General features: G+C 35.8%; 1 protein-coding gene across 6 annotated transcripts in view; it reads right to left on the bottom strand.

Moving 5' to 3' along the window:
* Positions 1-10,813, bottom strand: part of LOC114249559 (band 4.1-like protein 4A) — a 49,521-nt gene extending 38,708 nt beyond the window's left edge. For 5 of the 6 annotated variants that reach the window (XM_028183192.2, XM_089727431.1, XM_089727432.1 and 2 more), the window contains exon 1: positions 10,468-10,606. The gene's annotated coding sequence lies outside the window, so the exon portion shown is untranslated. Of the gene's footprint in view, positions 1-10,467 lie in introns of all 6 variants that reach the window. The other variant, XM_028183184.2, reaches the window with a different exon arrangement.
* Between the last annotated feature and the right edge of the window lie 14,512 nt (positions 10,814-25,325).

The raw sequence follows: 25,325 nt of genomic DNA, 5'->3' as shown, positions 1-25,325 counted from the left end.
AAAAATATACACGAGTATTGAGAACCTTCGAATTTTTTAAATAAAGAACTTATTTTTTATATAATTAAAAAAGAATGTACTAGTTTGGCTTTTTTTTTTCGTTTTCCAAGCAGCTCCCAGGTTTTGACCGAACCGACCTAAATGTGTAAAAGTTACAATACCATTTTTAATTAGATTTTTTTTAATAAAAAAACTCAGGAATTATAAATAAAAACATATTTATTAACCCAGTTTTTGTTATTAAAATGAAGTAGAATCATAAAAAAAAAACCGAAATGTTATCCGAATATGTTAATCGAATTCTCAGCATCACATAGTGAAAGAATGGAGTCTACTGCAATTTGTGAAACTCTGCATCGGCTTTCTAGTAGTCAAATATTTGTGCTACCCGGGTAATAGTAGTTTCGAAAGAGTATCCAGAATCATCTGGCGTATGTTAAAAGGTGACTTAGCATTTACATCTTATAGACTAACTGATCGTTACTTAACAGATAATTTAAAAATTAATTGGATGGTAAAATCACCGCATCTTATCAGGTGGCACTTGCCTAAGCAAAAGTAACATCGCATATTATTAATTTACAGGTAAAAAATTTTTCACTATTGACAACTTGTTAATAAGCAAATGAGATAGTCTACAAAGCTAGAGGAAATAATCTGACTTCAGTATTGTTTGGACGGAGTGTTAGCTATCGAAGTATGACTAAACCATAGTTTTTTTTGAAAAATATATAAATATTCCGACCTAGATAAATCAAGACAGGATACTTGAGAAGGTTAAGTCTCTTAATATAACTCTTAACTCTTCACACAAATTTGCGGAACTGATATTTCATATCATTGGCAGTGAACAGTTTTCTCATATATAAAGTGCATTTTTCAATTGATAATTGACCACAGTACTCCAAATATGATATTAAGATTAATAGCTACAGTCACTTCGATGGAAGTATAAAACCTGATCGATGATTTATGGCCTCACCAGGCACCCGGCTCCGAAGGTATATCCCATCACGTCATTAAATTTCTTCCCTCCAAACTCATCGTAATACTGGCATCTATTTTCAATGCCGCTATGACAAACTATCTTTTCCGCGGTGTAGAAGTGGCATACATAGGCCCCATGACAACCCGAAAGATCACCCGATCGATCGTGTCCTTGTGTCTCTAGGCAAACGGTACGAACGTCTGTTCTACAAATGCTTCAGAGACTTCGTCGCATCCAAGAGCATTCCTATAGATGACCAGTTTAGATTTCGCTCTCAACACTCGTGCGTACAACAAGTGAACCGTCAAAAGTGAACGAAGAACATTATCGTAGGGATTAACCAATCAAAATCACTGTACTCGGAAGCAGAGGGCTTCGATATCGCAAAGGCGTTCGACAAAGTATGATGACACAACGGTTTGATTTTGAAATTGTACAACTTCGGCGTACCAGATTTCATGCTCATCTTTCGAGACTACTCGTCAAACCGTTCATTTCGGTGTGGATTTGAAAGAACTTGGTCCTCCCCGTGACCTATTATGGGTGGAGTCTCTGTAATAGTCCGTTCTCTCCGCTCCTTTAGTTTATTTATAAATGAAATCTCCCGGCTGCCGCCGACCCACCAATAATTATAATACGGCTGCTTACAACTCGAATAGAAAAAAGTCCCTAATCGCAAATAAACTCCAGACCGCAGCCGTAGTAGCCATCAGACAGCGTTTCCGGAAAAGGCGCATCAATATTAAGCCAGCGAAAAGCACAGCCGTGCTTTTTGAAAGGCGTAACTCAACGCGAATCTCTTACACTCCCGACCGCCTTTTTTGGTCAATCAATACCCTGGGTCAGGAAGGTAATGTATATGGGAGTCATCCTGGATGCATCTATGACCGCACCGCGTTGATCCTCGGTAGACTTTATCCTCATGGTCTGCAATCGGAGTAAAATGTCGCTTCGCAATAAAATGACAATTTACAAAACACGCTCACGCGCCTTTACGAAGCAGCTGCCCTTGAGCAATTAGGTCTCTTTTGGAAGCACTTGGGTAGCTGTTAGGGAATCCCACCACTCCTAGCTGAGTCCATGCTCACTCATCTATACTGATGAAGCTGGAAAGGCCTCTAGGCCACCAGAAAAAAACTTATATGAACTCGTGTAAATAAATGCAATAATATTTTAGATCAATTAATTTAAAAAAGTTTACCTTCTCATACCACAGTGTGAATGCCGCCGTCCAACTTAAACGTGATATAAAAAAAACAAGGGAATAACGACCGATATAACATACAAAAAATGCTGAAACGGGATAAAGTAAAGTAAATTAGATATAATAAATTACTAAGAAACTACTACTACGCACAGATGATGGGAAATTAAGACGAAATGGTCGGAGACGCAAACCCTTGCCTTTCGATTACCTTATATGTTAAGTGGTAATAATCTACAAGTAAAGTATAGTTGAAATGTTTGAAGTTACGGAGATATAAACAAGGAGTAGCAGTAGGTGGCAGCGGACGCCGACGCATGCCGACACGCGCCCGCCTCGCGCATACTGATGTCGCCCGTGAGCTGTGTGACGAGACAATGTAAGGGCTATTTTCCACTAAGCGTTTTGGCCGCATGCGACAGTAATTACCTACATAAACTAGGTTAAAAAACGGTCGGTCGTGTAGTTTTACTACTACATTCAAAATTTACGAATGTGATTATTAGTCACGGAAGACTAGCTTCAAAAGGTTTAAAATTATTTTAAATTGAAAATGATAGTATTAAATTTTTCCACAACTTAAGAACTAAGATTTTAGACTTTTACCGAAATGACGTTATCCATCGGATTCTAACAACTAGCACAGTTTAGATTTTGTATATGTGTATAATATGTTTCTTTATAACAGACGTAAACCAACACTTAACATAAGAAGAGGCCCACCCAACCTGTAATACACACACCAGAGCTGCGGCAAAACATCTAATGTATTGGAAAGTTATACGTATTAGTACATTACGAGTATAAATAAACAAATTATATTTTGTTTGAGATTCTATTGTAAATCTATACTAATAAATCTAGTGGTTTTAAGGGATGTTCCGTTATAACTACTGAACTATGCATCCGATTGACTTGAAACTTGGTGTTCATGTAGAAAATACATGTACTTAATGGATAGGCTAATATTTATATGAGTTATGGACTCCCTACACCAGTTGCGGGGGCGTTAATGATGAGAATCTTTGTGGGGGTGAGAAATAATAATGTTAATTTTAAATGCCCAGCGAAGCGGACAGGTACAGCTAGTAATTTTATAATTCTAGTATATTCTACAGTTATTGAATAACGTTGTTTTACTTACATCAATTGGTTTTTAGTTGAAACATACAATAAAGTCTGCGGTCACGAGATGTCCAAGCACACTTTAATTATTTATTACAGTATTGGTTTGTTTGACTAACGGAACGTGAATATTTCGACTGGATTCACAGTATGAATGGGTGGCTTTGTTCGGTCATGCTACGTAATGACACGCTCAAAATACGTTATATGAATTTCAATTGAATGCGTTTCAAATAGCCAACAAGTAACATGAAAGTAATCATTTAGTATTTATCCTTTTTAGAAATTAGATATAAACATATAAAATTAACTAGTGTGATCCCGCCATGAACGGCAGTGACTATCCCGGAATACGGCATAAAGCCTTTTGTCGCTCGGTGATGGTTTTATGCCAGAAAGTACCAACGATTCTAAAGTACCAACAATAAGTATCAAAAATTTCAAATCAAGTATACGACGTACGAATGAATAAAAACAAAGAAACAAACCGACAAACATCAAACCTTAGAGACCGAAGTTAACAGCTGATCTGTCTATTTTAATAAATCTAATTCAGTTTTCGAAAACGAATTTAATAAAAATCAAACATATATTGTGATGTTAAACGTATTTTCTCGCAACGCATTCTCAGTGTTGTTTATAATAACAATTCTGTACTTACAGTTCACATTTTAAAATTCGCCACACCTTTTCTAATTCAGTCAAATACTTGGGAATCCAATTTCACACGTTATTCTAATGATCGTTTTATTTACGGATCGCATGACCTAAGCCGCTTCGGAAACTACAAGAAAACGTTAATCAAGGACTATTATAAAATTACGTAGAGCTGACTTAATAAATTGTTTTGAATTTTTTAACCTAGCAAAAGTTACCGAATATATTTCATTTATCATTAAATTTATACTTGTTCTTTTACCATCTTCTTCAGTTTTGTTTGAGCGAGTGATTCGCTTGGAAAATTACTTTTCCATTAAATTTTTCTTCATTTAGAATCAACATACCTTTTTTTTTATTTTTTATCGCTGGGGAATCCATTTACGGATACCCGGTCGAGAGGGGTAATAGACCGGGTTATGTCGGACTCCGGCGCCTCCAGAGAAGAAGAGGAAGAAGAGGAAGACCAAAGTCCTCCTCTTCTTCCAATTCCTACCGGGAGACTACGCCTTGAGAAAGGCGCGCGAGGCGCTGCGCGGCGTCTACCACGCAGGACCCGCCCCGCAAAACCGACTACCGACTAAACCCCATCGAGCTCCACCACTCCGACTCCACGAAAACTACGGTACCGCACAATGCGCGCCGCAGGCTCGCCGTCGCCGGTACCCGTCCTGATAGAATCAACATACCTACTTTAATATTAGTTCGTATTATTGTTTCATTCTTCATAATAAAATACTGTAAATGATTCGAAACTTCAGTTTTTTTTTTTTGGTCTGGAGGAAATCGCCGGACTTCCGCCCTTCACTGGGGATGGAGGGCGGGGCATGTCAGAGTCGAACTGACTAAAACCTCCTGTCGCTCAACAACCAACGTCCAAACCTCGCATGAGACAGAACTTATGAAGAGGCAGAGGGGGGAAAGCGAAGCGTTTAGTGCGGAGCACATCTCTCCCATAACCCTCCCCTTAGGGACGCCGGACTGGCGGTCGTCGGCGCCACGACCACCAGCCCTTTCGGTCGGCAGGCTATCCGAAGCCCACCTAGATGGCGCCGGTTAGAGTGAGCTGTTCTACGGAATACCCCGCTGGACCAGAACCAGCGTGGGTCGAGGATAGCCGGCCTTCCATCACCCGGATGCTCTTGCGTAAAATTTTCGAAACTTCAGTAAGGGTAATTAATACTTCAAACAAATTGATTTGACATCTCTATTACTACTAAGTTATAACTTTTTTCATTTATTTTATAAAATGAGAAGTTTATTTTGAATTGTACGAGACTTAATGTTGTTCTCTTTAATATCTTCCAAATGTGTCCAGTAGAAATTTCGTCTTAAGAGGAAAATAATTTACTTGACGATTTTTGTATGATACATTGATTTAATGATACATTGTACTATACTATGATTTTAATTTAACGATTTTTTGTTTCACATATTGCAGGTGGAATGTTTAACTATTGATATAAAAGGAAGAGAATAGTTTTAATAAGTTTAAAACAAGAACAAGGTAGTTTTAAAATGAAATTATTTATATTATTTTTATTTTTTATTTTATGTATTATCTTGAAACAAAGCCAACGGAGTTACAAAGTGATATAAGTTAAAATTTCTCGACAGCGCTCATATGTATATTCAATGTTCATTTTTTTTAATGTACGATAAATTACTTTTTTATTTTTATGAAATTAATAACTACTATATTATTATTAAATGCTTATTATTCAAAGCTTGGTGATAATAAAAGATGTACTATAGTTGTTCCTAATACCCAAAATTTACAACTATGTTTATAATATAAAAGTATCATATATATGTAATATTATACATAAGTAAATAAAATAACATAATTCAAAAAGGAAAAACCACTCAGCCCTAATTTACTTCCTCTTCTTATTTTGATTTAAAATCGATAGATAATACTGACGCAGCGTATAAGATATTATATTAAGTAACAATTTTTGTTTTTTAATAACCATAATTTGCTGACACGCTCACACCCCTTTTTTTAATCTACTTCTTTTTTTATCGAAAGATCGAGACCTTTATTGTCTTACCTTTGCTTATTTATAGAGCTTTAATAAATCAGCACCACAACAGCAGTGTATCACACTATCACACAATATCGAAGCAATTGTATTTACGGGCATACGGGGTGAATATTTCAAATAGTGACTACTATACAGTTTAAGGTAGCTTTCTACTATAGCCTTGATAAGTATGTATAAGATATTGTTGCAAATTTTCAGATATTTTGGTTGGATTTATCAAAATTGTACTTAAATGTTAAGTCAACCAGATAATGGACGGTTTTCACAACATTCAAAACAGGAACAATTAAAACAACATTTATTTGTGTGTTTAATGTGTTTGCGGGTCAAAACTCTCTAGGAGACTAATCGTAGATGGAGCAATAGAAATTCAAGTAGAAACTGTAAAAATACTGTTAAAGTATATTTTGTGGTACAGATAAAACATTTTTTCAATTAACATTTTGATTTTGTTCATTATTAATACATACATGGTAACTCATAAGTTTTAATTTTTATATTTCATAATTTTTAATGTAACTCAAGCAAATAAACTAACGGAGCGTGATAACGAAAACATGCATTACTCAGAAACTATTAATCTGTTGATCACTGAGAAGCATAATGATACTTGATTGTGTACATGAAACCATTTTAGATGAGTGTGAGTCACGTTAATCCTCGTCTCGAATACCAAGGCGATACTACGAACAAATTTAAAGTGGTTTTGGTTTTTTTTTCGAAAATTATTAGGTACATTTATTATTATGAGTAATTTCTCGTTCCTAAAATTACGGCAGGTAGCCCGCGGCGGGCCAACTCCGATCGGCCATGAGAGCAGTAACCATGTGAAGGTTCACTCGAGGCTCGGTCCCGCCCACAGTTTAACATTTTTCAACTCCACTGAGGAGAATTAATGATTCGTTACATTTCTTATTATAGGCCTCATGTTGTAATTATATTGTCGTTATGCTCTTCAGCTAACACCCTAGTTTCTTAGACTAGTAAATGCGCTGCGAGAAACTTTTTAGTTGATCAACATTTAATTAAATAAATTACTATTGATGTAGTAGTATGACTAAATATATAATAACTTGGCTAACTTATCACGTTGCAATAAATTCGCAACTGCGGTGCTTCCCACAGCGCGAATCCATATTACAGCGGATGCTGATGCTGATATTTTTGATATTTTACAATCCAATTTCAACGTAGAACCTGTTTCATTTTCAATTAGAATTTTGAAGCATCCGTTGCACCTATAATCTCTTTAGAGCCTCTGCTAAAATAGATAAATTTTACTAAATTCATACAAATGAATTAGTAATTTCAGGTTGAAGAATAAAATAGATGTTGAAAATAAAGCTATCTATAGCTATTTCTCTATACTAATATTATAAAGAGGAAAGATTTGTTTGTTTGTTTGTTTTGAATAGGCTCCGAAACTACTGGACCGATTTGAAAAAATCTTTTTCCATTGGAAGCCGACATTGTCCCTGATGAACATAGGCTACTTTTAAAAAAAAAAAAAAAAATTTTATTTTTTTGTTTCATGTGTGTTTTAATGTTTCCGAAGCGAAGCGAGGGCGGGTCGCTAGTATGTCTATAAAGTTGAAAACTTGAAATATGCCGAAATTACCATATTCACTTCCGACGTCGCTACTCAGCTGAATGTTCGTTGTATAAGTGAGCAACTAACGAGGAACCCCTTTAAAACTTTGTTTTATGTTCACATTGCACACGCTTTGTGAATTAAAAGCGATATTTCTCTCGTAATAAAATACCTTTTGATGAGACGCGATCATAACAAATATGACTAAATTTCCGGAACAATGCGCAGACCAAGCGTCATTTTGCTGTGCTTCGCTTCGTAAGCCCGCATGACGAAAGGTTAAACTAAATAACAACTTTGACAATCTCTTTAACCGAATGCTCAAACAGGAATCGATGATCCTTCCATTTAATTCTCGAATGTAACTTATTAGCTTTCCACCCGCTGCTTCATCCGTGTGCTTTCTGTGTGTAACACACAATACCGCGTTAGTAAAGACCCGCACTCAGCAATGTAATGAAATGTACCTTATATTCTTTGTTAGAGCTTAAGCTATTTCCATATTGAATTTCGTAAAAATGGGTCAATTGTTTGGTAGTTAAAACATAACAAATAGACATATCTACTTTCGTATTTTACACTTAGTAACGAATAACTTTTATCGAAATAGACATTGTCGACTTCAAACTGTTAAGTGATGTCAAAGTTTTGGATTCTCCTGTAGTCGAATGTTTCGACCGATTCGAAAAATTGTAAACATAAAGCAGTAGCAGAGTACTCGATTATTTTGACGAGATAAAGGCTTGCTTTGACGTTACCAATTCAATCTGGTAATCGGAAATGGGCATTGCAACAAAGGTCCTATTGTCCAATGGTTCGGACCACACCCGCTCCCGCCCCGCCCGCTGCCCACCCGCGAATATTCATAGCGACATCATCAACTCGTATACGAGACGTGGCTAACACAATAAACAGAACCTATTTACAGACCCATCTAACGATACTGGGTCTGAATGCAAACAATTTCGAGACAGAACATCTATTTATAGTCTGGCATATGTGATAAATTAGTGGAATATGTGTTTGACTAAGAATTTAAAACAAAAGATTTACCTCACCTTCAAAAAGTTTTACTATAAACTTTATCGTATTTCTTAACTCCATACACTAGTGTAAATGATATGCGATTGTAGAAATTTCTGTGTTTTCACACATTCACGCAGCCTACTAATATTAAACACTATCATTTTATGCGTCGATTGATCCAAATGAAAGAAAGTTTTATTACACTTAATCCTTGTAAATTGGTAAGCCCTTATGGAAATCAGCGTGCAGAAAATAATAGCTGATATTGAGTTTAAGGTTACACATAAATAACTTATCAAACACACACAAGAAGAGTTCGAACAGCTTTGTAGGATGGTTCAGATTCCAACGAGCTGTTTGCTTCTACTCAGATTAATACCAACAATTTCCACGAATTAAGTAATTTAGGATATTTGATGGGAACGTTAATACTTACACTCTTGAAGTTGACGACTAATTCAGGTATATTATTTACTTGTTTATTCATTGCTACGCCTAAAAGCATACAAAATCTACTGAGGCTAAGGCTTTTAATTTTTTTAGCACAAGTTTTTTATGAAATGCGTAGGCAAAGATTCAGTCTTTGATCTGATTCTTCTTGAGGAACTTTATGAGTTCCGCAATAACTAAGAATATCAGAGGGTATATTTGAAGTGGCCTGGAGAGTGGACCCTAATTTACAAATCTCTGCGGGGCCAAGAGAGTACTTGACCCTCTCAAGATATTACTCACCCACTACTCCTGAGATTGTTGTACCGATTTTTTCTTGTCGTACAATAATATTCTATTGGTCAACTTTTGTATGCTATTACAATATTCTTATTATATTACATGACTTGACTTTCCTTAAATTATATGCGTTCTACTGTAATTCGAAAAAGCTTACTACGAGTATTTGCTCTACTACGTTGGTATATCCAAGTCATTGCAAATAATAACTTTGATTGAATTAATCATAACTATTCCCAATGAAAAAGCCTCAGAACTTTAAACGTAGGAAAATCAATACTTCTATTGTATGTAGTGTATGTAGTCAAGTAGATGTTTAATCTTTTCTCAGTACTCCAGAAAAAACGTATCTCGAGAGACCGTCAGCCTAAAACCAATTTGTAGTAAGTCACTTTCGGTATCAATTTGGAAATCGATCTAGTAGATGTATTTATTATGTAGGTATATAATATTTTAACTGGTTTTGGCGTGTTATAGGAACTTAGAACAACTAAGATTCAAATTCTGAATATCTAGAAAATTTTACTTATGCATTTGGAAATGTATTTTGTTTTCAACTATGATCATAAATAAGATGCGTATTCGTAAATAAACCATGGGTACATAAAATGAGTGAAGCTACAGAATAGCAATCAGTTCCGCTAAGAAACAAATGAGATTATTGCCAAGGTGAGGTAAGTACGATTGATGCACGGCGAGCGCGCTAGCGGCCATTCAACTCAACCACGGCCTCGCACACCAACCGCGCTGGTCGCCCCCATACATTTAGTAGTCTACATGATCTAATAGGATAATAACCCAACAAATTCACTAGTCTGTTCCAGCTATGAAACTGCGATTTGGTATAGCTCCGACATAAGACAGAGATACAGCGGGAGAATACAGAATGATACGATGGCGCAATTATAATTTAAAATATAAGGCTTTCAGAAAGTTTTTTTGAAAATGAACCTTATATGATTTGGTGCAGTATTCCATTTGATACAATATTGTTTATTTTGTTACGGACACGAGGAAGCATATCTATTTAATTATTTCGTAATATTAATAATATTGATATTGTAAAGCTATCAGATTGCAAATAGAAAAATGTACTCACTCCCGAATAAACCGTAAAAGCGCTCTTTGATCTAAATTCCCAGATTCACATCAAACTCAGTCCCAATGTGCTTGTGAGCATTTTTAGTGGAACTCAAGAAGATTTTGCACTTAAACCGTACTTGATGACATGACTGACGGAGCCGGTATTTCTTAGAACACTCACACGACACTGTTTCAAATTCTTAACATTATAAACAGTCAGAAAAGCTTCAGTTACACCGCGAAGTAATCGAAAACTATCACAGTTATGAGCAGGAAGGTAACAAACAATGTTTTCGCGGACGTAAGTTATTTGAGTCGCGGGGTTGCGTGCCACCTGCCACTGTAGCGAGCACAAGAATACTGCCGCCGCCGGCCGGTCCCGCGTACACAACTCCCACTCACCCAGATACCCAATCGGATACTCTTAAACCTTAATATTATTTTAATATCATCATACAGTATCACTAATATTTTCGGTACGCGCTGTCTACTGTATTTGAGAGAAGCAATGGATTAAGAAATTATAAAGTTCTCCCCTAACGGCTGTAGAGCTCTACATTTATTTGCGCTCGAAAGCTTTTCAGGGACTTTTAAAATCGAAATAACGCCATCTATACGTGTACCTCTTAACTTAAACAACATACGACATCTAGCGTTATTTAATGATTTTGCATTCAGATTTTGAGATTCAAAGAATGTGCTCAGGTTATGATGTGGAATGTTTGTAAGAGATGGCAGCCTTAGAAAATTGAATATTAATTTTATTTTAATTACTAAAAATGAATTTAGTAGTCACTAGTCTATATTTTGAATAGAAAAAAAAAAAAAAAAAGTCACTACACAATGCAATCATTTAAAACAAAAACAATTATTGGCTAATCTATTTTCCAATTTAGTATTACTTAACTAAAACCACACCATGAGTTACATGGATGAGTCACTATCGTAGCACTATTATTTAACTCTTTAGTCACTGTAGTGATATTACGACGATTCAATTTATTAACATTCAATACAACGTACTACAGTCGCTTACTCACTTCAATAACCAATATTCGAACGTGATAAAATTTTACTGACACATCCCAATGAAAATATATGTCAGGTATTAAGTTATAGCGGTAGCTAGAATAAATACGACAACTGTGATCGACTGAAAGATAAACCATCAGTTTAAACTGAGATGAATAAAAATTGTGAGGAGAAAAACTATGCGAGCGGTCTTTGGCGATATATATGGTCCGCGACCATCGATTTGTTTTAATAAACATTCCATTCTCTATAGCCTTAAGCTAAGAGACTCTACTGTGTACCAGAAAGGATAGTGAAAAAACTCGCCGAAGCTCTGCCTTCAGAGCAAATAATCTATCAGTTTCTTCAGCTATACTTTTTGTGTACCTCAATCACTCTTTGATGTACCTATTAATGTCGCAAATAAACGAGGTAGGTCATATACTCATATTCTTAATAAATCATTGAGGAAGTCTTCGAGAGGTTTTATTATACATGTAAGAGAAATTCCCGAAGGACTCTACATATGGATTGCTCGCTTTGTGCATCGTCGTTATTGACTGGTGGTGCTACTTCTCAGAATACACATTGCTTATGATGCCCAAGTTCCAAGGCAATCCCTCTTAGAACTTTTATTCTAAATTGGGAATCTTGGAACGGAGATATAAAGTACTTTAAGTCTTGCAAAAAAAAAATCGGTTTGACCTGATCAATTGTTTCCACTATATGAAACGTAAGTCGAACCATTACAGTCTTTGGGTCATGATGGTGACCGTCACCGAAGGAACGTCGCTGAAGGACGTCAACAATGTCATGGGCAAAAACAAGCTGAAAAATGAAACTGCTGAGGAAATTAGTTGCAGTCAGCCTAACCATAGTTGGTTAGGTATATGTAGCAAATACAACAATAGGACTACCAATTGTTGTATTTGCTACATATTGCTCTTTAAATACGCTTACGATTATTTTTCAAAATAAATAGGTATTGTAGCTATTAAAAGCTATTTTTTTGTCATCAAATCCAATCCACATTAGATGGTATTCGCTGTCAGCGGGTTTTATAATAAGTCGTAGCTGCGCGACTGGCTTTTGATCCCTATATCCAGTCATGAAAAACCTTGACTAAGATCTAGATCTGCTGAAGAAATTAGTTGCAGTCAGCCTAACCATAGTTGGTTAGGTATATGTAGCAAATACAACAATAAGACTACCTATTGTTGTATTTGCTACATATTGCTCTTTAAATACGCTTACGATTATTTTTCAAAATAAATAGGTATTGTAGCTATTAAAAGCTATTTTTTTGTCATCAAATCGAATCCACATTAGATGGTATTCGCTGTCAGCGGGTTTTATAATAAGTCGTAGCTGCGCGACTGGCTTTTGATCTCTATATCCAGTCATGAAAAACCTTGACTAAGATCTCATACTCAATGTTCTTACGCTCAAACGTGTTGTTGTAACCTATGATTGTGTAAGATGCAACACACGAAAGCGAAAGTTTGCGAGAACAATGAAGAAGCAATATTCATTATGGTCCAGAAATTGCGTCCGGCCTAGATGTGCGCGATCCAGATTATGAAAGTAAATTTCTGAAGGGTAACATGTCTTTGATAATTAAATTAATTTATCTAATAATTAATCCATATATTTATATGTATAAGTCGATGTGCCTATGTGTGTGTGACACCTAGACTCCGAAACAGCTGGACAGATTCGATAAATATTTCAGGAAATCATTCAGTTTTCTGGCTGGCAAGTGAGCGTACAACCCACCTGATGGTAAGTAGTCACCGTTTCTAATGGACATCTTCATCGACAATGCCAGGGGCACAGCCAAATCGCTGCCTACTGCTAGTGCAGATTGCTGCTAAAATTGGCCTAGTGGGCGGTTCTGTTTAGTTTAGTAGCGATATGACCAAAGTTAAATGAAAAAATCTACCAGCAAAACTAGCTGGGTTTGACTAGTAACAATATAAGCGACGAAAAACGCAATATATTTTATTTAAATACCCAAAATATAATGTAGAGCCGTTGCCTACTACTGAGGACTTTTCTCAAATATAATTTTAAAAAGAACGTGGATTCAATCCAAAAAGCTTCCCATTATATAATTCAAGAAATATCATGAGAGAATTCGTTTCAAAGGCGGTCTATTACTCACATTGTGTTCTTGAAATTAGACTTGAATTGCAGGATAAATATGAGTCATATTATTTTGATTTGCTTTAAACCATAATTAATTTATAGTGGCGGAAGTTACTCATACATTTGTACTAGCGGAAGGAAGGAAGGAAGATGTCATTATTAAAAATCACAGATAGAATAAGCCACATTTATGACCGCAAATACTCGTACAAACAAAAACCGTCATCGAGAATCATTAAGATACTCCCGGTCATCTGAAAAAATGTTTTAGAGCTATTAGTTGTAACTTACAGCCTACAACCGATCACCGTCCTCGTCGAACCCGTCGCTTGCGACGAAGGGCTCGACGAGCGAATTAACCCATAGACACAGCCCACTGAGTTTATCGCCGGATCTTCTCAGTGGGTCGCGTTTTCGATCCGGTGGTAGATTCTGCGAAGCACTGCTCTTGCTAGGGTCAGTGTTAGCAACTCTTCGGTTGAGCCCCGCGAACTCACTTACAAACGTTAGGGCGAAGCTGAAATAGCCTCTCAAGGCTATAAGCATAGGTAGGATCAAAAAAAAAAAACGGCCTACAATTAACATTTGTTAACTAGCTTTGCGAAATAAAAAAAAACACAACATACGCCAAGTAAATTTAAATTAGAAACTTATGATCGAATCGAAAATGTTCAAGAAACCCCCTAATTTGCTTCCTACAGAAATGTATTCAATATTTTATCCAATAACACTTGCATAGTAGAGCATTTGTCTAGCGGTCTACATAACGGTGATGCCATGTACATCTGTCGTTGTTCATAGATGCACTCGAGTGGAACCAACTGGCGTTGAGATCGCGGTCGGTTCTCAGGCTGAAACTTTATACTGTTGAGGACTGATGCTACCGACACTCTTCACACAAACAGCGCGTGTGATCATTTTAAATGTTTATGTAGCTTCATTTTCAGCGCAATATTTAGACTCCATTTGAAACTACTAAATTTTTTAACAAGAATATTCTGTTGTTATTTGTAATGATAGTTGTATGTTTTTAGTACAATCATACTAATGGTGAGTAGCTAAAGGCAGTGATGAATATTAACAATGACGATTTAGTTGTCTATGAACTAGCTTCTGCTATGAACTACCGAGAATGATACTTCAAAAATCTCGTTTGAAAAAGGATATGGCGGCGGCCATCATAATTTTTTTAAAAACGACATATACCTAAATCTCGCTAAGACATTTTGAAGATAAGCTTGCATACATATAATAAATACTTGAACCTACTCCTTTGGCCTACCTTTTAGCGTTTACTTTAAAAGATCATCATATTAGTTCCTCAGGATCATGGTAGGACGTTCATTCCAAAGCCAAACGGTTCGTGACAAAAATAATTTCTGGAAATGTATTGTGGTTTTTTTTCTTTTTCTTTTATTGCCCTTGTAGGCAGACGAGCATACGGCCCACCTGATGGTGAGTGGTTACCGTCGCCCATGGACTTCAGCAATGCCAGGGGCAGAGCCAAGCCGCTGCCTAAAAAGGCAATTGTTTAAAGTAGTAGGATGAAGGCAATAGTTTAAAGTAACAGAGGGGATCTTTGCTAACATGTGGACTTTGATTATATACACGCGTGGAGTGGTGTGAAGGTAAAAAGCACCTGCTGATATCATGACACATAGTTCCACAGAGTAGTAAAGCTACGTAGACCATGTCCAGTTTTTATGCTCAAGTAAAAACAAAGACACAAGCTTTGGCTTTTTTATTGCCTTAGAAAGGATCACAAGGAATTCACAAGGATCAAAAGGATCACACGATGGGTGTGTTTTCACTATAAACATTGCGACACAAAACAAAAGAAATAGATAGCTCACTCTATTCAGACAATTAACTTCAACAATATGCAGTTCAACAACCTCGCTTGTAATTGAAACCAATGATGCAATACAATTGAAGCTCCCAGCAAAATTATTTCGATCTTTCATATGCAAATAACTGATTGACTAAAACATTTTAAAGGGCTATTTTGTCCTAATGATATCGATCATTAAAACATACTGTATTTGAAGGAAATTCATGAACATGTGTCAAATACGTTTTTCATTAAACAAATTGGTACCTGCATGCCGGATTCGAACACCGGCTTCGTAGCATCACTAAATACGATTACACCAAGCGTCTTGTCCTTTAGGCCACGATGAATCACAAACATTATTGTAGTATAATCCTATATTTACTTGAAATACGAGGGATAATTGCCTCATGATCAATATGATGTAATAACTATGTCAAAAGCAACAAATTTTTTATCAAGCCGCCGAAGTAGCCCTGTGTAGAAAACTTGGTTAAATTTATTAACAATTATAATCATTAGTTGGAGCATGTTGGAAAGGTCTATAGTCTGCTATAAACCTGGTAAACTAGAAAGAAATCATGTTGAAGTTTTAAGGTGTATGATCACGTTTATTCCAACGCAATTGAGAGTTTATAGCCCTTCAGAGCTTTAGCTTTCTTAGCCTTTATAAAGCTTCTGTAATGCCGAAACCTCAAGTTAGCTGTGGACCTTTCAATACCTTATTATGTATATGTGTCCAAGAAATAACTCAAACATAATGGACGAAACAGTGACTACTCATGAGATGTCAAATGGCAGACACACCAGACCCGGCTTATTGGCAGTCACAGGGCGTCCGCCGCGACCCGCTGGTTTCTAGTCTGGCGTTAAACGTGTTAAATAGGAAACATAACTAACAATTTAATTTTATTTTTTTATCGTGTTGATGCAGGTATTTTTTTATTTATTTTTTATTACTTAGTTGGGTGGAGGAGCTCACAGCCCACCTGGTGTTAAGTGGTTACTGGAGCCCATAGACATCTACAACGTAAATGCGCCACCCATCTTGAGATATAAGTTCTGAGATCTCAGTATAGTTACAACGGCTGCCTTACTTACCCTTCAAACCGAAACGCATTACTGCTTCACGGCAGAAATAGGCAGGGCGGTGGTACCTACCCGCACGGACTCACAGGAGATCCTACCTACCACCAGTAAGGTAAGGATATTAAAGTGAAATTAATGTATTGTTATCGATTTTTGATGCATTTGCAAATTCTCAAATTAATCGAAAATCTTGAAGTCGTTAAAATAACGTTCAAAGATTCTGTCCAGTAAAAGCGTGTTAAAAACACACACACACTAACATAATCTATGAACTAGTAACCAGAGATTCTTGTTAATTTTCCTTGTGTTTCTCACGGGACTATAGCACCTTTTTATGTATATGTATGCCATTTTAAAAAGTCAATGACCGTGACGTGTCAAGCTCGTATCCGTAATGGAAAACTCAAGTTTGTTTATGCTAAATACATGTAACTAATGAAGAAAAATGTAATCTTATATTTTAGAGCACTCCGATTTATAGCTATAACTTAAACCACCCACACCGCACACTCACATTATTATGAATTAAATTTAAGGTGGCTCAGCGTAAATATTTTATAAGACCAGCCTCACAACAATCGCGCCGTAATATATCCATGGGCTTAATTGAAGCTAGCTAGTAAGCCCGCGAGCTCGTTTGGGCCTCTATACTTATTAAAAACAAAAACAAAAGCAATTCTTAGAAGGAATTTCAGCTGTTTATAATTTGTGAATAGTATTAATATTACAATTTGACAATTTCTATTCTTCTTCTATATTGTTTCCTCACTACTGAGGATCTCGACCACATGCGACGTTCTTCCACTGTGTTCGATCATCGGTGGCACGAACCACATGGTACAGATTACTACCAAGTGCTTCTCTTACTAGATCTAACCATCTGGCTGGTGTTCTTATTCTATAGGTCGTTAACAAATAATAACATAACTAGTGACCGATTGCAATAAGTACGAAGTCGATAATGATTTCTATCATTGCTAACGAGTTTTAGCTGTCAAGGTGACCTGGATTATGAACCGTGATATCATTCAGATCAGCACCGATGCCTGTTTATCGTACTTGATCGCAACCGTGAGACCCATAGCGAGTTTCACACGCATCCAACAAGTAATTCGTCGTAATTACTTTCGACGCATTATCACAGTAATTAACATAACGGCTTTGTAGGAATTTAATAATTTTCGTTCGACAACGCTTAAAAATAAGCTTTACTGGTGGTAGGACCTCTTGTGAGTCCGCGCGGGTGGGTACCACCACCCTGCCTATTTCTGCCGTGAAGCAGTAATGCGTTTCGGTTTCAAGGGTGGGGCAGCCGTTGTAACTATACTTGAGACCCTTCGAACTTGTATCTCAAGGTGGGTGGCGCATTTACGTTGTGGATGTCTATGGGCTCCAGTAACCACTTAACATCAGGTGGGCTGTGAGCTCGTCCACCCATCTAAGCAATAAAATATATAATACTATAAAATAACTTATGAGTTTAATTGTCAGTCTGATAAACAGTGGCTATTGAAGCCAAATATATATCTCAACAATGCTCAGCCACGCGCTTTGATATACATTTCCAAAGTCTTTCTTGTTTTTAATCGAGTGAGATTCATGAGTACAGTTTTCTTTAATCCCTTGCAAATTTGTCTTGAAGTGTTCGGGAGATACCGGGGAGGGGTTCAATCTGAAGCCGAATGGTAGCTTCGTGACAAACGGTGACCGTTGAAAACGTATTACGGTTCTCAGTAGTACTACAAGTAGTTTAATTGCTCTTATTTATTCGATGTTGATAACGGGTTTTGCGATCGCAGTGGGCGACTAAGCTATGTAAACTATTCTTTAGAGTACATGAACATGCACAGCAAAACACAAAGAGAACTAAGTATTAAACTTGATAATATGTAATACTAAATAACAAACACAAGTACTACAACTTAGTATCAAAATTACTATTGACGCTGTTAATAGTATGAGATACTTATTTATTGATAAGGATTAATACATCCCGAACCCGAAACACTTAGAGGGCCAGGGCTTGGGCGATCCGCCTCCCTGGCCCCCGCTCGACGGCTGAGGGATTGTGCGTCTCTCACGCGCCCCGCCGCCTCCTTCTGCGAGATGGTGCACTCGCAGAAGTCGAGCATCGCCTTCCACGACTCGTCGTCACCGAGCATCGATGCCACAACACTCGGCAACGACAAGTCGTTTCCTATTTTTGCGACGAGGACACGGCGCCACTCCTCCCATGCGGGGCAGTTGTATCAGTACGCTAATTTATTTTTAAGTTTACGTTCTTAAGAATCTATACATACCTCAATTTACTTTTGTAAGTTACGATCATTTTTAATTCATTAAGGAAAACTATTTTTGGAATCAGTTTTAGGGTGAAATTAATGTCTTTATTATTATTAATTATGTACCAATTTTAACGTTTTCTGCCTGAAATAAAAAGTATTTTGAATTGAAAGTCACACACGCACACAATCATATTAGAAAATATAATTTTATTATTCGCTTTTACCACGCACGCGATATTACAACCGAATTAAAAATCAACGGAAGCACGCATAAGTTTGAGCAGGTATGAGGACTGCGATCTCATTGTGATATTTATTTTTAGTGGTGCCAATCTGTATTGTAAGCTTCACTTGCTAAGAATTTTTGCTACGAAATAATCCTACGTTCAGGTTTGTATGATGTGATAGCTGTTAAGAATTCATACATCAACTCCTGTCTCGGAGTGGGTCTCTGGATTGATGTTATGATATCTATAGATTCCAGAAATGGCTTCGGATTGTGGAGCATGAACTCATTCACCCAATCAAGTAAAAATAATTAAGAAATATGTACTAAGAAAGTATTGCTTTCGGTTTTCATTAAGCTATACTTATATACTATACATATAGCTTTACTGGTGGTAGGACCTCTTGTGAGTCCGCCCGGGTAGGTACCACCACCCCGTCTATTTCAGCCGTGAAACAGTAATGCGTTTCGGTTTGAAGAGTGGGGTAACTGTTGTAACTATACTGAGACCTAAGAACTTATATCTCAAGGTGGGTGGCGCATTTACGTTGTAGATGTCTATGGGCCCCAGTAACCACTTAACACCAGGTGGGCTGTGAGCTTGTCTACCCATCTAAGCAATAAAAAAAAAAAGCTATACTTATTTAGTTTCCTCTTCAGGAAAGTTAATATTAAATTTGACATAATATTTCTCGGGTCGACGGATATGTTCTTTGAACAAAGCTTGAAGATAATCGTTAATAGGGAAGAAAATTATCCGTTTAAATACCAACCTATTCATAAAATCAGTATAATCACTGAATCCTAAAATAGCAGTGGGTACTTTGAAGTACTTATTAACAAATTGCGCAACCGAAATGTGTTAGTAACTCATTATTTATTCTACGATTGGGCTTCGTGGTTTCGATGCACAAAGTCAATAAGAAGACAGATCTATGAAATGAACTTTGTAAAGGTCACGCCACAATGATTAGCCTTGGCTTACGACGCGCTTCGTTTACCACATGTTAAATACACAGAGTCTACCTGCTCGTCTATTTGAGTTTTATGTTTTCGTATTTAATGTTTCCGCTCCGTGTATCTGGTAAGATATTTATGTGGAGGTGAACTTAAGCTAACGTTCATGTTGAGGATCTGAAGTCTACTTGTCTTTAACTTCTAAGCATTGATTTTTTTTTTAATCATGAGATAAAGTTTGCCCATCCAATGAGAAGCCTCTTTGAATATTAAAATAAAACAGACTGGGGACACCTTGAGTTACTCTTATTAACTACGTATCATAATTTCGTAGAATAAATGCGTCATCTTAGACAACTCTCCTATTCCTGGTCGCCTAGAATCATATTAAGTAATTGCGGTAAGGTACACTGTGATTGAGCATTTATTTTAATTTAAAGAACATTTTTAATTGAAATTGGAGACATTGCTAGTGGATTTCCAGCTTCATCGGGGCTGCTAATGACAGAATAAGCGCCTCCGAGGGCTGCCTAATAAATAACTCAAGGTCAGCTAAGCTCAGCGAGCTAAACATTACTTCGAACTCTTCAGCAAGGATATGTTTCCGGTGACCTATTCTTTAATTGCTGCTAACTTTAGCACTGATGCTATCTTTTAGATCCGGTATACACTTCATACTCTGTTACTTAGCATTTTGTTATTATTGCTTTCATAATTTCGCTGTAACACTTAAGGCACAGAATAACCTACACTAACACTACTTTACTTAGAAAATATTAATTCAAATATCACTAAATTACTGTTAATAACCCTATAAATTATTTTGTGAAAACGGGCAGTATACAATTTGTTTTTTAAAAGTATTTTTATAATGAGTAGATATCGCAATAAGTAATTCAGAAAAATGAAAGCATTGAATTGCGTCAAAATAGCAGACTTTATATAGCAGTGGTCGTATATACGACCTATTTGAAATCACTATCATTATTAAGATATATCTTACAGCTTTATTATGTTATAATTTCAAAATCAATTCAAACCGCTGAATGTACCAAAGAAATAGTTTTAATACACGCGTTGTACATAGAATGTATGCTTGCGTGCTAAATACGTACCTATGAGATATTCATATTATGAACTCGAATATTGTATCCCGCCTTTTTGAAAACCTCGTAAAAAATATTTTGATTGTTCTCTCATTAACTGGGATACCGCTTGACTATCTAGATTTATATAATTCCTCCTTCTAAGCTTGACATATTATGGAACAGGTTTGAAAAGCAGCCCGACCATTTTATGTACTGCAAATTGCAATTGCAGACTTAAGCTATTGGAACGCTAATTAAGATCCCTTTAGCTATTATCATTTAAGTCAAGAACGACTACTCACGAATGTTGATGTCGTACGTCATCTTCATCAATGTAAGAAGCATTTTATCATGCTTTATTTAACAGCCTAAGCACCAAATCTAGCCGAGACGCCTATTGTTTTCATGACCTGCATTTAAAATATAAATACATAACGGTGGTTATATTTAAAAAGCTAAAAAAAAGCTAAGCAATTTAATTTTAGTTAATACTTTTCTTAATCTTATTTGTAGTTTGTGAACTATTTTAACACAAAAAGAAGTTTGTGTTTTTTTTTTCAGAAGTTAAAACATTTACGAGTCTTCGTTTCTTAAATGTTTTTTTTTTCAGAAGTTAAAGTAAACATCGTTTCTTAAATAAAACCTTATAGCTACCTTCTATGACGACGAATCTGGTTTATAGTAACGGCTTCGTGTGTTCCCCGACCCTGGTCATGATTACTAACGACCTGGCTTCCGTACAACGCACCCGCCCGGAACAATAACACCGCCAGCAGAATTAAAACAAAGCTCACACTTCACATACCGACGTAAAAACGATCACGTTGACCTTAGATTTAATCACTTTTTTTTAAAAATAATACGAACATTTCTGAACTCACTAATTAGGTACGACATATTTTATTTACTTCGGTATGTCAACGGCCACTGTGATTATGATTCGGTTTAAAATTAAAAGATACGTAAGATTATTTTAAAGGGTTTAGAACTCAGTTGAGCCAAAGATTTTTTTGGTAATAAATGGTTAGTAATATCCGTTAACGCCGTAAAAAAATATTATGAATGCAAACACGAGGTCAATATCTGGAATATTTTCAAATAAATTATTCAGAAAAAATAATAACAACAAGAAAGCTATGTCCAATAATTAATTCGATTTATAATATCATTAATCGTTATAATGTATAATAATAAAATATAATTATAAAAGTTTTATTATAATCGTAAACAATATAAAAACTTTCGACACTCAATGGCTCTAAGTTAGGATTTTTCATGTATTTTGGCAGCTCTACTCTGCTGAATCTAGTCAAAAAGTACTTATCACTAAAATTTGTGATTGTAGGATGAATGTGTAGTCGAATATATATTAGAAGAATCTAAGCGGACTCTTTTGTAGAACAGCGTATTTTTTAGGTATTATTAGGTTAATACTATTATATTTGACCAGTCTTCCCTTTTTTGTAATGGTTCCATTACACCCTGTATATACGCACGGCACATGCTTCTAACAACAGACTACGCGCCCACACACACCTCGAAAGCGTCTGTAACAACGCTACAAACTATTTACAGTATGTGGTATTTAACCGCTTACATTGACCTCGTTTATTTGGATGCGCTGCACATCACTCAAGCTTAGTAACGTTCAACATGTGGTTTAATTGCGTTAAACTAAGGTATTAAGGTACAGTATCTATTAATCCCTTATTGATGTAGTTTGATTGTCGTAAAACTGCAAAAAATAAATGTTTGCATTACGTAAACGTTTATGCAAATGCTGTGTGAGGTAAGTAGTAATGCTTAGGCTGATTCTGGGCTGTCTCATCAACCCACTTAGTGTAATGATAAATATCATAATATATTAAATATTAAGTGTCCCGTAGTAGACTGTGGACTATAGACCGTCTTCAATTTGAAGTTCCACAACAATGGAATATTGGTTAAATTTATTTCACGTATCCTTTCAAAAGTTTCCTTTAGCTTTTCTCACTTATTTACCGATGAATCTTCAATATATGTAACTGATAATTATTTGTTTTCTACAAGCGCCATAAATAAGTCTACCAACATTTTCAATGCGCTTTGCCTATTCGTCAGTCAGTTGCCGTTCTGAGTATGGCGAAATTTCCCAGAATAAAAAATATCGTTTAATAATTTACTCAATAGCATCAGCAGATGCAGTAAAGTACTTATGGTCCTTGACATTTGAATTAAAACTTACTGTATAAGGAGTTACTGAAATACCTATTATTTATATTACGCAGTGAGCATCGACGCTATGAGAGTTCGCCCCTCTACTCTAGACAGGAAACACAACGCTAGGCCTAAGCAACTAGAAAATACTGTATATCGTTTTATTAAAATGTCATTACGAAGAAGAGATTACGAAGAAACTATTAAGTAGAAAAGGAACATGGCTTACAATATTTTAATATAAATTAATATTTACACCGACTACTATCTGACAGCATGTACATTAAAAATTAAATATAGGAGACGAAATAGCGTTTACGTGTTTATTTGCTTATTATTGGAATTAAGAACTGCCACACATTTTATCATGTCTCAATGACGAAATACAGAGATTTAGTATTATAAAAGCGTACTATTCTGTATGTAGAAGTAATTATGTATAAGCAAATTAGTATTGAATTGAAAGCATGTTAATCAAAGCACTTTGATAGTTTAACCTCGCATACTTAATAAGTTTTACAAAGAAAACGATTTCGAAAGATTGGAAATCGTAAAAGAGTTGTTTTTATAAATGATATCTAGGAATCAGAAAAGGACGTGTTTAGACCTAATAATCTAAGATAGCTTCCAGATCATGTGATCAACTAGTGACATATGGCAAAATAAATGTGACATGTTATAGGAAAGCACAGATTGTGAAGTCAGGTGCGTTTGACCTCTTCAACACATTTGAATTAACTTCACGTACGCTGCGTTAGTCCAGCAGGAAACACAATGCTATAGCAACTTACTCATGTGCTTAACCACACGATCAAGGTCTACTAAACTTAATAATACAAACCAAAAAACCTATTAAAATTAGCGAACCGAAACGAAAATAAAAATTTTAAGATTTTTTTTTTTGCACTATAAAGTTATAAGTCGTGTTTTAATTACAACCAATATAAAATGATACGGGTGACTTTTCAGTTCATTATTTCGGTAGTCAAGTTTAAACAGAATTTTATTGAGGAGATAACGATAAAGTACTTACTTTAAATTGAAAAGTTTTATGTTTACTTGTATTCCAATTTTACAACGTACTCACATGACCAAAAATATTCTTTCATTCGGATACATTAAAATACTGCTAGTATTAAATTTTTAAAAGTATTCATAGAACCATTTAGAGTATTCTGTGTTTTAGAACGTTAATAGATCGATGATATCACTAATACCGGAGCCTATTTCTATGCGGATTTTAAAACTACATATTTTCAGGCTATTGACAAATAAATCCGTATTACCGGTCGCAGCGATGCAATCATTTCAATCACATGATATATAACTCCTGAGTAAATTTGTGAATAAAACAGAAAGTTCATAAGATACTTCCTTACCTTGTCATCGCCAAACTTGTACCACAAGAACACGGTGTGTAGGCCTCCGCCTACTATCAATGGTTTTGTATTATATTTTAATATTAACAGCACATATACTTTGAAAATGCCTTGCTGCACATTAAAACATAGGTACATGATTAGCATTATCTACTGTGGAATATAGCATATATCTTTAGTAGTGGGTTTCTTCCACTTTAAGCGTGGACAAGTTTACAGCCCTTCTAGAATTTAATGGCAGCCAGCCCCGTTGTCACTACAAGGTGAATGCCACACACCCTAGAACATAAGGAACATCAATTGTATAATGATTGGAAGTCGATCTAATTGAATTAAATATTAGTAATGGAGTTCATATTATTCGACTTAGTCGCACTACAGTGTTTTCATAAGAATATTAAACCAATTTGTAGGAATAAATTATTAATATCTTCCATCTGCTTTGGTTTTAGCAATTCCCAGGTCAAAAATATATTAAATTATAATGTCTCTAGAATTTTATAAACCAAATATTATATTTAAGATTTTAAGATCCGTGTCAAGATTCTCATGATGCACATTTATTCGAGAGCAGCACAAAAAAAAACTTTCAAAACCTAATTATCACAAAAAATAAATAGGTAATTGAAGTAAATGCGTCAGGTCTTATAACAGCTGGTTTAAA

This window comes from Bombyx mandarina, chromosome 05 (assembly GCF_030267445.1).
Source record: "Bombyx mandarina strain Sakado chromosome 05, ASM3026744v2".
Classification (NCBI taxonomy): Eukaryota; Metazoa; Arthropoda; class Insecta; order Lepidoptera; family Bombycidae; genus Bombyx; species Bombyx mandarina.
This window is presented reverse-complemented; position numbering and strand designations above follow the sequence as displayed.